Source organism: Artibeus jamaicensis, unplaced genomic scaffold (genome assembly GCF_021234435.1).
Source record: "Artibeus jamaicensis isolate MK-2021 breed Jamaican fruit bat unplaced genomic scaffold, CSHL_Jam_final scaffold_916, whole genome shotgun sequence".
Classification (NCBI taxonomy): Eukaryota; Metazoa; Chordata; class Mammalia; order Chiroptera; family Phyllostomidae; genus Artibeus; species Artibeus jamaicensis.
In genome coordinates this window covers 28137515-28152558 of record NW_026522059.1, presented here as the reverse complement: position 1 = coordinate 28152558, position 15044 = coordinate 28137515, and the positions used below count along the sequence as shown (strand labels likewise).

Below are 15044 nucleotides of genomic sequence, written 5' to 3'. Positions count from 1 at the left end.
AAAATTTTAATGGTGCCTAACACATTTAGAACTAAACTTAATATTAATTCCTTCACTGCATTTCGTAGTCCATTGTTCATGGCACCATGAAAAACTTAACCTCTTAATGCTGTCAATTTCAGCACAAGCTCAATTCTTTTTCTTTGTACGTGGTAGATGTTCCACAAAAGCTTTTTTTTTTTCTGTAAAAACTGAATAATCCAGGCTAAAACATATTAAATCAATTTAAATCATTTCCCATATGATTTGTTTTCAGATTCATTGCATACTGATTACTTCCATTGTGTTTGAAAATGTGTCTTTAAAATTTAGCACAATTTTTCATATAGCACAGAGTACAGTGTTTTTCCCAGATTTGTATTGTTTTCCATATTTTATATGTGTACATTACTTAATGCATTTGCATGAAGAACTTTATACTTATTCCTATGAAATTTCATGTAATTGATTTTTATCTACTGTTAAGATAGTTTATAAAGTATCTGTTCAACTGTTACAAATCATTTGCAATAAGTAGAATAAGATGAATATGCTATTTTGCTTTTAATATATAAAAAGCAAAATACTTCTAAGATTAGAAAAACAGAATTACACAATTATGATGTTATTTTAAAAATAATGGTAAACCCAAGTGTCCCTCTTAAAATGTAACTTAAATATAATACAGTTTAAGCCAATCTATTTCCCAGTGTAATCAGTTTTAGAAATAAAGTTTTTAACTTTAGTAGATTGTCCTATTAAAAGCTATTATGTTTTTTATCCATCAAATATAGGCAGCTTTTGATGAATATGGAAAAGAATGTCACTATTACAATTCTTGTCTTTGGAAGTATAGAGTGAAATAGGAGGTGGTTCTCTCTCTTGATTAAAGCATACCAGCAAACACACATACTCTTTTTTCACCACTCAGAATTGGTTGGTTAGAATATGAATTATTTAAGAGATTTAAAAATGGAGACAGTATTTTAGATTGTAAATTTTAATTTATGGAGAACCTTTTTTTGTCCAAAAAAAATGCTTCTTACAATGTAGAACTAAGTGAATTGCCTTGAAGTTATGTTTTTAGTATTTTTGACAGGATACACAAGTAAGAATGCTTATATATTGTAGCAATTAAAGACAATTCACATTTGTGGTTTGGGCATAAATGTGTAAAAATTATACCCATCTATCTTATTACATTTCCTCTTTCCTCCCCGAGGACTCTACTATGTACTTTATCTGTAATTGTTGCCAGTTTTCTATCATGTTCCCACTGGGCTTCTGGTGAAAAAAAATCTTATCCTCTTGATGACAGAGCTTGCCTGAATGATTTCATGCTCCTAGCATTTTGTTCACGGGAATTAGGGGCAAAATGTAACTACAGCTGAACAGAGCGTCTATTTTTGTAATTTTGGAGTTTAGACTCTGTTATTGAAACTAAATGAAGAGATGCAGGTGTTCTCCAGTCCAAGCCCCTCGGGAATTTTGATGGTAGATGCTTGAAAAGAAAATGCATGTGTTTCCAGAGTCAAACAGCAGCTGTGAGACAAGGATTTATGTTTTTCTCAGAACTTTGGAATTTCAAAATGTTACATTTAATCACAAGCACAGAAAGGGGAGCAAATGTTAAAGATGTTACGCATAAAAGTAAGTTTACTGATCTCTTTACCATACGAACTAGTTGTGGGAATATAGAAGCAAAGTGATTTTTAATCATAATGTAAATAATTTCTAAAGGATTATGATAGTTAACTAGGGCATAGCCTTTTGACAATGTTGCATTTGTAGCACAGCGAATTTTTTCACTTACCAATTAAAATTATTTTTATTTAGATACTCACACATACACAGACACCCTGAAAGGGTTGTAAAATATTTACAAAGTACATTTTGATTATAATTATTTTTTGGAAAAAAATTTAATAAATATCTTGTAATAATACAGTATAATGTTTTTAAGTATAAGAAATGTAAATTTCTGCTTAGAATAGTAAGTAAGGGAATATACAGATATATTGGAAACACTTTATATGTTTAATCAGCTACATATTTAAAACTTTATATTCAAATAATGACATTATGTATTGTTGATTCTCAAATTCATCTTTATTGAAGTAAAGGAATATATTTTAATATTACTTTGTCATTCTCTTTTTTTGCTTTTTCTTTTTACTATAATCATTTGTTCGTTTATCCAACAAATATTCATTGCCAAGTTTTCTCTCTGTCAGAAATATATGACATATTGATGTCCCTGCTATTGAGAAACTTCTAATATATAGAGGAATTAGGCATATAAACACTAGGGCTGAATGAATTAAATGAATGAATTATAAAATGGCTTGTATTATAAGTTTGAATGCATCCACAGTAAACTATATTACTTTGAGAAAGCCAGCCTCACTAAGTGTTGGTTTCTCATCTGTAAAATGAGGATACATTCTTACCTGATTGCTAAGATTGTTGCTTAGATTAAATTAAATACTGTATTCTCAAGTATATTGTGAACCGTGAAACACAAGGCAAGCTTTAAGCATTAATTACTCTCTCCAATATAGTACTTTATATTATTTTTTTCATTCACAATATAAGGTTTTTTTTCTTGAGTCTTGTCCTTTCCTGTTTTGTTTTCTATATCCAACTGATTCCTACCTACTTTAAATTTTCCTTCAAGTTAACTCTGTAAGCCTGTGGGTATGTAGTTCTGAATCTAGAAGTAGCAAATCGTTTACTTAGTCCAAGAATCTAACCTCCTTCCAGATTGAAATGTCTCCTTGATGCCATGATGCTAGGAGTCCGGAAGAGATTCAAAAGCAACAGGAAATTACTTTTCTTGCTCCTGTGAAAAGGTCCCAGATTCTGGAAGGAAGCCAATGTGAGAAATCCCGTGTGCCTTGTGGGGGACCTGTCATTTCCCTCATTTATAGCACAAGGTCAAAATTTTTGCATTTTTTACTGCTTGTATAGTAAAAGGAAACTAGTATTCAAAGTAAATAACTAGTACCTTCATTTGTAAGTAGTGAATTACTCTACAAGAAATATTTTAGGTTGTAATGGACTTCAAGTGAACTCACCATAAATGTATAATGTTGTCTATATTTTTATATGGATTGAAAAGCTTATTACTGTTTTTTACACTCACTTTATATTTTAGAAATGACATGTCTTTAGACAAAATTGGGCATGTTCAGAGTGGTATGGCTGTAGACAAGATGACATGTCTTTAAAGTGAGTTTGTAATTTTGCATGTCCTGTCGAGATTTTGAAGTGGGCTGTGAGTAGCTGGCATATTGACCAAAATAAGAGTAAGAAGTCTTATAAGTAGGAGTTGACTTACAAAACACTTAGGAATGAAATTCATATCAGTATTTGCTACCTGACTATTCCCTTAATCATCTCTGTAGAAGAAACTTGATCCCACGGGTAGTCTTCGCCTCCCTTTAAGTCAGTATAGTGTACGTAGGAATCGTCCTCATGTTGTTGCAGTGTTGTGTAAATATAATGCCGGTCAGTTGTCCATTAATATTGGAGGGTTTGAGCACTTTTCTGAGTGTTTTTGTTTTGTTTTGTTTATTTTTACCTTCCTCAAGCTCTCACCCTTACTCCTCTTCCTCCCCATCAGTTACTCCCTTCTCAGCCGCACCACCACAGGACTTTGGCAAACACAGCACATGGCAGGCAGTCACAACTGTTTATAGGGTTCCTCCCCACTGGATGTTGCTAAGGGTAGCGATCATGACAAGTACATGATAGGTATTCAGTAAGTAGAGGATGGACCAGAGGAAATGATTTTTGCCATTTGGGCATAGCCCTATTATCTGTAGGCCCATGTCATATTATTTCTGAATTGCTATGTGGGAGAAAAAATGTAGTCTGGATTTAGCCTGTTAAATAATAATTTTTTTATGGGGATGGCTGGGTTGGGGGGTAAATATAGACAACTGTAGTTGAACAACAATAATAATTTTAAAAGTATAATTTTTAATAAAAGTGAAATTATGACTTTTAAACAATCATGTTTCAGACAGTCATAACTGTCCAATATAAAATGGACAAATGTTAAAGATTTTTAAAATAATTATCAATGATAGAGCCAGGTAGCTATTACAACTAGATCAATGGAAAATTGAAAAAAAGAGAGACTTTTGTAGGTTAGTGATACCATAAAAAATTTGAAATTGGATGCAAAACTACTTCGACAGTGGGGAATGGAGGTCAGTTTAACTTGTACTTCACAGAACCTATTTGCATTTATAGTCAAGAATAATTTTGAATAGCTCTCAGTTACTTAAAATTTACAGATATAAGAAAGCTCAAAGACAATGGAAGGTGGAGAGGCCCCATAGAATCAGACTCACAGAGATACCTGGAGGGTGTATACCAAACAATGCAGAGCTTTTCATTCAAGCACAATTTTTTTTCCCTACAAGCCTTACTAAATTCCAGATGGCTAGGGTATTTTTAGCTGTGGGTGGTTTAAATACAGAGGCAGGTCAGAAGTAATTGTGAGGAAAAGATTCAGTGGAGGGAAAATTAAAGGGAAATAATACCACCGGCAGAGGGCAGTGATGAAGTAACAGTTTCTTTATGTCCAAAGGAGGTATTGATTGCTGAATAATTGTGGGTTTGAGTTTAACTTTTGAAATCTCATCATACGAAGTTTGCTGCAGCTCTGTGCTTTTGTCAATGTGTACAACTTTCCAAAAAGAGTCTTTTAGTTTAGTTTGCTCTTGTTCATTAAGTGAACAGAAGATATTCTAACCTGGTTTTTAGGTAAATGATGTATCCTAATTTATTAAATAGCTTTCCTGGGAAAAGCATTTATAGAACAGATATTCGAGTACCTACTCTGCTTTAGGTATTGAGAGAATGTCTGTAAGTCCATACACACGAGAAAGAGGAGTTCCAAAAGTGCTGCAGAACCAACATTCTCTTTATTGTGACAGTTTTATTTCATTGTATTTTTTTCTTATGAGAATTAAATATGTTACTTAGTATTATCTAAGTTCTATGAAGCCTTTTTTCAAATGTAAAAATTACATCGTGTCTGATTTTTTTTTTTACTTAAAAACAGCATTCTATAATTCTGCGAAAGTATTGGTAAGAACATAGTAGACAAACCGGGCAGGACTCAGTTACAGGTAAATAACAAAAACAGAAGTGGGAGTATACCAGGGGAACATGCGCAAAGGAGGCAAAAGTAAGATATAAATGATCAAAAACACATGAAAAAGTTTAATGAAATCAAAGAAATAAATATTAAAACAATAAGAAATGTTTTTAACCTGTGAAATTGGTATTTACTGAATTATTAAATTGAAAACTGAGAAATTTAGGAGAGGAGCACTGTCATAGAAATCTGTGATAGGACTAGGAATTGGTACAATCTCTTTAGAAATCAATTTAAGGAAATTCATTAAAGACCTTAAGAGTGATCATACTTCAGTTATAACAATTTCAATATTATATCTTAAGGAAGTAATCCAAGATTCAGTTGAAGACTGGTATTAAAATGTTAGGATTTTCATATCAGCTGATTTATAATAATCACAAATCATCTTGTTATCCAGTTACTAGCTAAATTATAAAATCAATTAGAGTATGCTTACAAAAGAACTTATTTGAAATTAGCTAATAGAAAATACCATAGGAAAATGTTTCTATTAAAATGCACATAAAGTAATAAAAATTAAAGCTACATATAATGCATTTATATGTAGTTTTGAAATTTCAACATATGCACATAAATGTTTACATATATATTCATGTATTATATACAGAAAAATTAATCTTAACAATGATTATCAATGGTTAATAGGATTATGAGTCAATTTTTACTTATATTTATTCTCTTCTATAGTATTTGGTATTTTCTACAAATATAAACACTATTTTAAAATATTTCTTTTATAAAATACTTAGTTTTAATTAAGTTATTTATGCATTATAATCATTATTTGGCTTACAAGTAGGTACTCTGGCACAGTAATTCTTATATTTCATTAATATTTAAATAAAATATTACTTTCAAAGCACTATTTTCCCCTGAAAGCTACAGATGTTTTAAATATGTTTTTTGGGGGCTGGGGAGTCTTAGTATATATTTGAATAAAATACTCAACTTTAGTATAGCATAATTTGCATTTCTCTTTAGATTGTATTAGTCTAGTATTAAAATGTTTAAAATGACTAAAGAAGAAGAAATGAAAGTCATCCAAATTGGAAAGAAAGAAGTAAAACTGTCTTCATTTGCAGATGGCATGATCCTGTACATGGAGAACCTCAAAGATTCCACTATGAAACTATGAAAACTGATAAATGAATTAAGTAAAGTAGCAGGATACAAAATTAATATCCAGAAACCAGTTGCATTTTTATATGCCAATAATGAAACAACAGAAGTGGAAATTAAGAAAACATCTGTTTTACAATTGCTTCAAAAAAAAAAAACCTAGTGTTAAAAATGCATGAGATATAGAGGAGGGAAGAACTGGAAGATCTGATTCAAGGTTTTTTATTTGATGCTGTGCTTATGGCGGGCTTAGTTGGGATCATCTGCAGTCCTGAGGGGAGGCAAGAATGGGGTTTTTAAAGGAAAAAGTGCAGGGTTTGTGGAGGGTAGGGAAGGGGTTAGTCTCCTGTTCTTTTGGGCAGGTGCCTCAGGGTTTCAGGATGTGAGTTGGGACTATGGGTTAGGTTAAGGGTTGGGCTGTTCCCAGGTACAGGAGGGTCAGTCTGAGTACCAGCTATTGTGGCTGGCACCAGGTGTCTATTGTGCACAGTTGGAGGGAGTTTTGATTAGGCCATAGGCTATCAATTGACTTGGGATAACTGAGCAGCCCAGTGGGTTGGAAAACTGGCCTGACTAGGTTGTGAGCAGTCTGGTGGTCTGGGAACTGGCCTGACCCTTTCATCTAGTAATAAACCTAGGCAAGGATGTAAAAGACCTGTACTTGGAAAATTATAAGACATTGAAGAAAAATTGTACAATATGCAAATAAGTAGAATCACATACCATGTTCATGGATAGGAAGAATTAACATCATTAAAATGTCTGTACTACCCAAAGCAGTTTGTAGACTCAATGCAATTCCTGTCAAGATTCCAGTGATGTATATCACACAACTAGACAGAATTTCAAAAATTTATATGGAACCACAGAAGGTCCCACATTGCAACAGTGATCCTGAAAAAGAACAAAGTAGGGGGAATCAAGGTACCTAATATCAAACTATACAATAAGGTTATAACAGCCTAATACTGACATAAAAACAGCCTGGTACTGACATAAAAACAGACACACAGATCAATGGAACAGAGTATAGAGCCCAGAAATAACTTACACCTTTATAGTCAGTTAATATTCTATAGAGGAAGTAAGCATATACAATGGGCTAACGTTAGTTTATTCAATAAATGGTGTTGAGAAAATAGGACAGATCATGTAGAAAATGAAACTAGACTACCTTCTTACACCACGCACAAAAATAAATTCAAAATGGATCGAAGTCTTAAATGTTAGACCTAAAACCATTGAAATCGTAGAAGAAAACAGGCAGCAAAATCTCATACATTGCTCTTGGCAGTATTTTATCAAATATGTCTCCCCAGGCAAGGAAAAAAAACAAAACAAATGGGACTACATCAAACTAAAAAGTATTTGCACAGCAAAGGAAAACAATAAATAAAAAGACAACCCAAAGAATGTGAGAACATATTAACTGATATATCTTTGATAAGGGGTTAATATCCAAAATTTATAAAGAACTCATAAAACTCAATACAAAAAAACCTAAACAACCCAATATTAAAAAATGGGCACAGAACTCAAATAGACACTTCTCCAAAGAGGATATACAGATGGCCGATAGACATAAGAAAAGATGCTCAATGTCACTAATCATCAGAGAAATGCAGATTTTAATCACAATGAGATATCACCTCACACCTATCAGAATGGTTATCATCAATAAATCAAGAAACAGCAGGTGCTGGTGTGGAGGAAAGGGACCCTATTTGCACTCTTGGTGGGAATGCAGATTGGTGCCACCACTGCGGAAAGCTGTGTGGAGATAACTCAAAAAAATTAAAAATAGATCTGTGTTTTGACCTGTCTATCCCACTTCTGGGGGTACTTGTATATCCAAAGAAACCCAAAACACTAATTTGAAAAACATAACCACCCTTATATTCATTGCATTGTTACTCACAATTGCCTTGATATGGAAGCAGCCCAAGTGTTCATCAGTAGACGAGTGGATAAAACAACTTTGGAACATTTACACAACAGAATACTACTTGGCTATAAAAAAGAAAGTTTTACCCTTTGCAACAGTATGGATAGACCCAGAGAACATTATGCTAAGTGAAATAAGCCAGTCAGAGAAAGACAAATACCATATGATTTCACTTATGTGAACAAACTGAACTAACAAGCAAAATAAAGACAGACTCACAGGATGAAAGCTAAGGGGGAGGTGGGTAAGGGGTGGAGGGATTGAGCAAAAAGGAAAAAGAACTCATGGACATGGACAACAGTGTGGTGATTGCAGGGGCTAGGGAGATATATGGAACTAAATGGTAATGGGAAAAAATACAATATAATAAAAATAAAATAACTTTTTTCTGTAATTTATTTTCTATTTATAATTAAGATATGTTTTCAAGAATATATTGAAATATTTTATCATTAGTCAACTCTCTTTTGGTAGTACTGAACTGAAAACATTTGATGTCTTCCGTGTCACTTGAAACTTGGCTCTTTGAATATTTGAGTGCATTTTTGCATAGGAACAAAGAATTATCATAGTAGAAATCCAAGGCCCACTTAGAAAAATTATTGTTTTTTTGTTTAACTCACAATGAAATACCCTATAATGAAAACTAGTAGGAGTCAGTATTCTAGAAAGTACTTTAATGAGAGAATAAATGAAGTCAATAAATGTCATATCTAAAATTGTTTTACTGCAAGTAAAAGTAGATTTAATTAGGAGACTGAGATAATAAAAAGAAACTTTTAGAGAGTCACATAAAGATATTCATTGGCATTTCCAGGACAATAGAAGTTAATAGCAGGCTGTTTTTTGTTGTTTCTACCCTCTTTTCCAAATAAATCTTTTCTTTATTCAAGCAATATTTATGGTTATAGCCATGATTAAGGTTATTTGTGGAATTAAGTAGAGAAATAGAGGTGGGGTGACTGTACAAGAGTTGAAAGAGGGACAGGAAGAAGTGAAGTCAATAATTTAAAGAACATTCATTCTATATGTGAGCATGAAATTTTCTGAAATAATGAGTTATCACTGGTGAAAGGCAGGCAGAACTTAGCAGATAGTCTTTGTGGTAAGAAAGGAGGTGCTGGGACGGACACCCTCTGTCTGACAGGTGACAGGCAGCCACTGGACAGTGGAAAGAGGGAAGGGAGAATAGGCAACATTAAAGTAGCAGTTAATGGGCAAGAGGTTTTTTTAAAAAAATTAATTAGATATTGTTAAATCATTAATTGCAGGTTATCCTTAAAGTAAAATTTTGTTGTAATTACTAATCTTGTGTAGAAGAGTATATATGTTTTAGGGAGAAGAGGCTTTCAAGATCATATCTAGTCTAGAGGGAAGAATATAGTAAATGTTTTACAGATGGTCAAATGTCACCAGAGTCAAATAGCAAGTGAGTGCAAGAGGTAAGACCGATCCATCCTCTTGTCTGGTGGCTTTTTATTGTGTACATTCACTTAAATGGCTGCTTTCACGTAACCTGGTAGTTAGGTATTCAGTATTTACTTCATTCCAGAACCTTGGGATGTATAGAAGTGAACAAGAGCCCTTTGTTTTTCAATGAGCTTATAGTTCATTGTAGGAGACATACAAATAAGCAGACAAAAGGAGTTAAAACTATCATCGTTGTAAAGCAAGAGTGTATGGGTTCACGTTGAAGGTAGCCCTTTAACCAGACTTGGGATTTTGGGAAGGATTACTGGAATCGGTCATGTCCAAAGTGCTGTAATTGGGACAAAAGTACTTCTGTCTGTAACTAGAGGGGCAAGACTAATTTGAATGGAAGAAGGGAGCACTGAATGATACTAGTGAAGGTTTCTGAAAGAAGGATTGCTGTTTAAACCTGGAGTAACAGAGGACTGCATATGAGTTGAAATTTTTTATTGTTTAAGCATTGCAAATACTTTCAGTTGGCTTATATTGGTCATTAATATTAGTTCAAGTCCATATTTTTGTAAAAGTATAAAATGTATAATTTGTTAAAATGTGTTAAGTATGTATTCGTGGTAAGGTAGTTTTCCTTCTAAAGTAATTCAGTTGTTCAGATATCTGTAATCAGAAAACCATAGTTACAATTTTCAAACTTTACAACATGATTGGGACACTTCTTAGTACTGCTTATGTTTTTTAAGACTTTTTACACTTAAAATAAGTATTGGGATCATTATATTGTGTTTAAATTATGTGGTTTAGCTTGGAGTTAATTTTTAAATAGAATTTAATTTTTAGCCTTAGAAAAGCAAATGTAGAAGTTAATAAACCCTTTAAAAAATTATTGGATTCAGTGCTAACAAAGCATAGCATAAGTAATCCTCAGCTTGCGAAGGAGACGACTTAACACAACTGTTGATGTGTTCGGGAGGAAACATCTTTATCAAGTTAATACAAGAAGCAGTCATGCCCTACTTGAATTACTCATTTATAATAGCTGAACAGCAGCCTGCATGTGGACTTTGAAATCCTGGGAAAATAAGATGCCTGCACACATCCAATGTTGAAAGCCTGTACTTCTCAGCAGCTGGAACATGTTGAGTCCTGTTGTCATCTACTAGGTTTTTGGCCTTTTGGGAGATGTGATCAATTTAATTATTGGCCAGCTTTATTCATTACTTTTAATGATTATAGCTTCTCAAGTAAGCCTCTGAAGTTTTTAGCTGAAAAGATTATTTGGATTGCATACTTAAAATTTATAAAATTAAACACATAGGCTAAGATAATTTACTTTGCTCAAGTTTATCACCTTTACTTAGATCACTAAAATATAAAATTATTTAGATATAATAATAATAATTAGCTTCTTTAAATGAATTCTAAAATGTGTTTGTGTCTAAGGGTCACAAAACATGCTCCACATATTGCTGTTCTGGGGTACATTTTATATATTAGATTCATTTGTGTGAAATTTTCTATTTTTTTCTAAAATACAAGCTGTGGCTTATTTTGCGTCACAACTGCTTATAAACAAATTATTCACAAATAATCACAATTATTTGTGATTTTTTTTTACTATTAATTTGATATCTAGTTCAGAGAGGACTTTTAGAAAATAAGGAGATAGAGTATAGCTAAGAAAAGATTCAAGTTAAAAAAAAAAAGAAAAGATTCAAGTTATATGAAGGAAGAGATGTATCTAGAACTTCTAGGCTGTTACTCTTACATTCTAACTCTAACTCTGGAGTCCAGTCTTTGTATGCATCACTGTATCTCACTTTTATTGTTTCTTAATCCATTAAATGATCACAGTACCAGGCACTGAAGACTTTTGTGTTGCTTGTCCATTGTGTGAAGACATCCCCTTAAAGAGGTCATGACACATGTCATAAACCAAGTGAATTTGTTTATTCATATTATTGGTGTTTATTACAGTGATTTTCAAGCAGATGACAGTAAAATTATTATTGTAACAAAATTTCTGTATTATAACAGTATTGAACAGGTAGAAGTAAAATTGAGGAAGACACTATCACTTGGTGATGGCTATATGCGATATTAAACATAATCATGTTTTACCAGTTTCCTTTTTTTAAGTTGATGTGTTAAAAATACTTACCACTATAAAAAAGTGTAAGATACCATTCTCATTGACAAACAGTTGATTGTATATTTTGAGTCATTTGACATACTCAGATTTTACAGATATTTATAATAACTAAGCAGTAAAAAAGAACTAGAAATATATAAGAAATTATATTTTGTTAATACATACGGTCATTTCTTAACTTATGTAGTAATTTTATGCAAGGATTAATGATATGCTTTTGAACAGTGTAATTGGAAAAGAGGAAAGAGGTATTGAGAGAAGTATATTTTGAAATGTGTTTTATAAAGGTTTAATAATAGACTTTTTGTTGTTTTTTATCTCCTTTAGAAATTTTTTAAATGTATTTTTCTTTTACCATTCATCCCTTTGAAACCCTGCCCCCTGTGCAGTCACCGCACTGTTGTCCGTGGTTATGAGTCCTTTATCAGTTTTGCTCGATCCCTTCACCTCCTAACCTCTCCCCCACAATAGCTGTCATCCTGCTATTATCTATGAGTCTGTCTTTGTTTTGCTTGTTAGTTCAGTTTGCTCATTAGATTCCACATATAAGTGAAATCATATGGTATGTCTTTTTCTAACTTAGCATAATTCAGTTAGCATAATGTTCTCCAGGTTCATCCATGGTGTCACAAAGGATATAAAACTTCTTTTTTACAGCCAAGTAGGATTCCATTGCGTAAATGTCCCAAAGTTGTTTCATCCACTTGTCTACTGATGGACACCCGGGCTGCTTCCATATCATGGCAATTGTAAATAATGCTTCAGTGAACGTAGGCGTGCTTATGTTCTTTTGAATTAGTGTTTGGGTTCCTTAGGATACATTCCCCGAAGTGGGATTGCTGGGTCAAAAGGCAGATTCATTTTTAATTTTTCGAGGTAACCACATACTGGTTTCCATAGTGGCTGTAGCAGTCTGCGTTCCCAGCAACACTGCAGAAGTGATTCTGATGAATAATAAGAACAAAGTTGGAAGAATCACACTACCTAATATCGAACTGTACTATAAGGCCATAGTAATCACAACAGCATGATGGCTGGGGTGGGGAAGAAATGGAGATGGCTGTACTTGAACACCAGTTAAAAAAAAAGTAAAAATAAGTAAATAAAAATATGCTTATTGAAAAAAAACAGCATGCTACTGGTAAAAAAAATTATACAGTTTTATGACCAGAGGGGGTCTGTTCTGAATTTGAAAAAAAGGAAGAGTCTGAGTGGTCATTGATAATGGTAAAATATAAACAACAAAACATATATGCAGGGCAGGTCAAAACTTATTTCCCACTCTGTATATGTACATGTTTTGTTGTTTTCCATACAGCTGCTCGATAGAAAATAATAAAGTAATTTTTGTATTATTATAATACAAAAATAAACTTTGGCATGCTCAAAACTCTAAACCTATTTTTGCTCCACCATTTATGTATAAGTATTTATTAGTACTTCAAATGGGTTTAGAATTGGTTCACTTGCTTTTTTTGTGACTCTTAATTTTGTATCCAGGTATTACATTGGTACATAACATTTTTGTGCCGGATCAGGTTAAGTATATGAAAAGCATGTGTTGTTCTAACAGCCATATATTTTTAATAAACTTTCCTTCATGTATATAACTCTTTTTGGTAACACTTGGAAACTTGTCCAGTCATTTTTTAAACTAAAGGGCTTTAAAAAAATTATTGTATGTATTGACTAGGTTTCTATGGGTTCACCTAGTAGGCAGATTACTCACTATGTTCACATTGAATGATATGTAAAATCATGTGCCGATTTGTTCTTCTTTTTCCCAAAATTAAAATACTCCTTTATTCTTAGTATGTTAAATGCTAGGACCAGTCACTAGTAATCTCTAGTAATCTCCTGTGCTTCAGATTAGTACTTCAGTATTTTGATACTGAATACCAGAAAAAATTATGCCAACCAACATGATGAAAAGTTCTTATGCTGTTTAAAACCAGTGGAGCAAGGGAAAAGATAAAGAAACCATCATTGTTTTGCTAAGGTAGTGCTCAGGACGATGGGCATGTGGTTCTCATATGGTTTAGACTTCCCTGTAATTCAAAGTGTGTTTTAACTATAACTAGCTGTAATTTCTTTATAGAGAAATAACCATTAAAGGAATTCAGGTGGCATTAAGATTGAAGGATATTACAAATATTTTAAAGGCTGGTGCATTATAGTAGTACTAAGGTTTTGAAGCACCTGTAGCAGTTGTGTATCCATCAGTGCTTTAGAGTGCACGTTTCCTGTGCGTGACTACTAAGCGATGAGTGTGAGTCGGCGCCTGGAAGAAATTTATACATAGATATCTAAGGAGATCTACTTTTCCACTTACACTCTTGTCAATTTATTTGTTTCTCTCTGTAGTTTTCGGTAGCCTCTGAACAAATCTTGATATTTGCATCACCCTAATTTATTAGAGTAATATTATTTGTAAGAGATGGCAGTCTCTATGTTTTTGTTTGATCAGAAATCACTTCTATTAGAACATACTCAGGGTTAAGGGAAATGTTAATAAAGTTCATATCTTATATTGATAAGTACAGTTGCTTTAAAAGAAAACCATTCTCCCCTCACCCCCTGTGAATAAAGCATTGCATCCAGTGGCTAAGAGGAATTGATATTACGTGCTCAACATGGGATAATTCCAGTTAGTTCTGTAAAGATAAAATGTTAAATTGTCGTTATCTCCTAACATTCGTAGTGCCAACATTTTCCATGAGGAGCAGATGAAATGCCGGTTATCTAAACCAAACATTTTCTCTTGGATAATTCACCGGCATGTTAGACTCAGCATTTTCAAATTAATTTCACCATTTTTCTTCACACCTACACTTTGACCTGTATTCTCTCTGTATCCATGAATGGTTGTCTTATCAGTCCAGTCACAAACCTGGGGATTGTTCACACTTTTTCTTTCCCTCTTTTCCCATCTTTCCTATTTGTACAGTTGCCAAATTCTATACCTTTTTTATAAGACGAAGCTGATTCTTTTACCTCCTTTAAATGTGTTCCTTAGTTGCTCCTTTATTGCTTTGTGGGTAAAGATCAGACTTGTTAGCAGTACGTAAAACTCTATTCTAATATTGTTTACTCTTTTCATGTAAACACTGTTCTCTTGCTATGTGGAACTATTTCAGTTCCATGAACATATCTTTCTTCACTGATTTCATTTGTGTATACATTTTTTTGTTGCAGAGGTAGCTCTGTTTTTCTTTTTATTCTACCAAAATATTACCACTTTTTTCAAC

The 15044-nt window shown here is 32.9% G+C and overlaps 1 protein-coding gene across 11 annotated transcripts in view; it reads left to right on the top strand.

The window, feature by feature from the left end:
- Nucleotides 1–15044, top strand: part of VPS13B (vacuolar protein sorting 13 homolog B) — a 700507-nt gene that overhangs the window by 186611 nt on the left and 498852 nt on the right. The gene's annotated exons all lie outside the window — the stretch shown is intronic.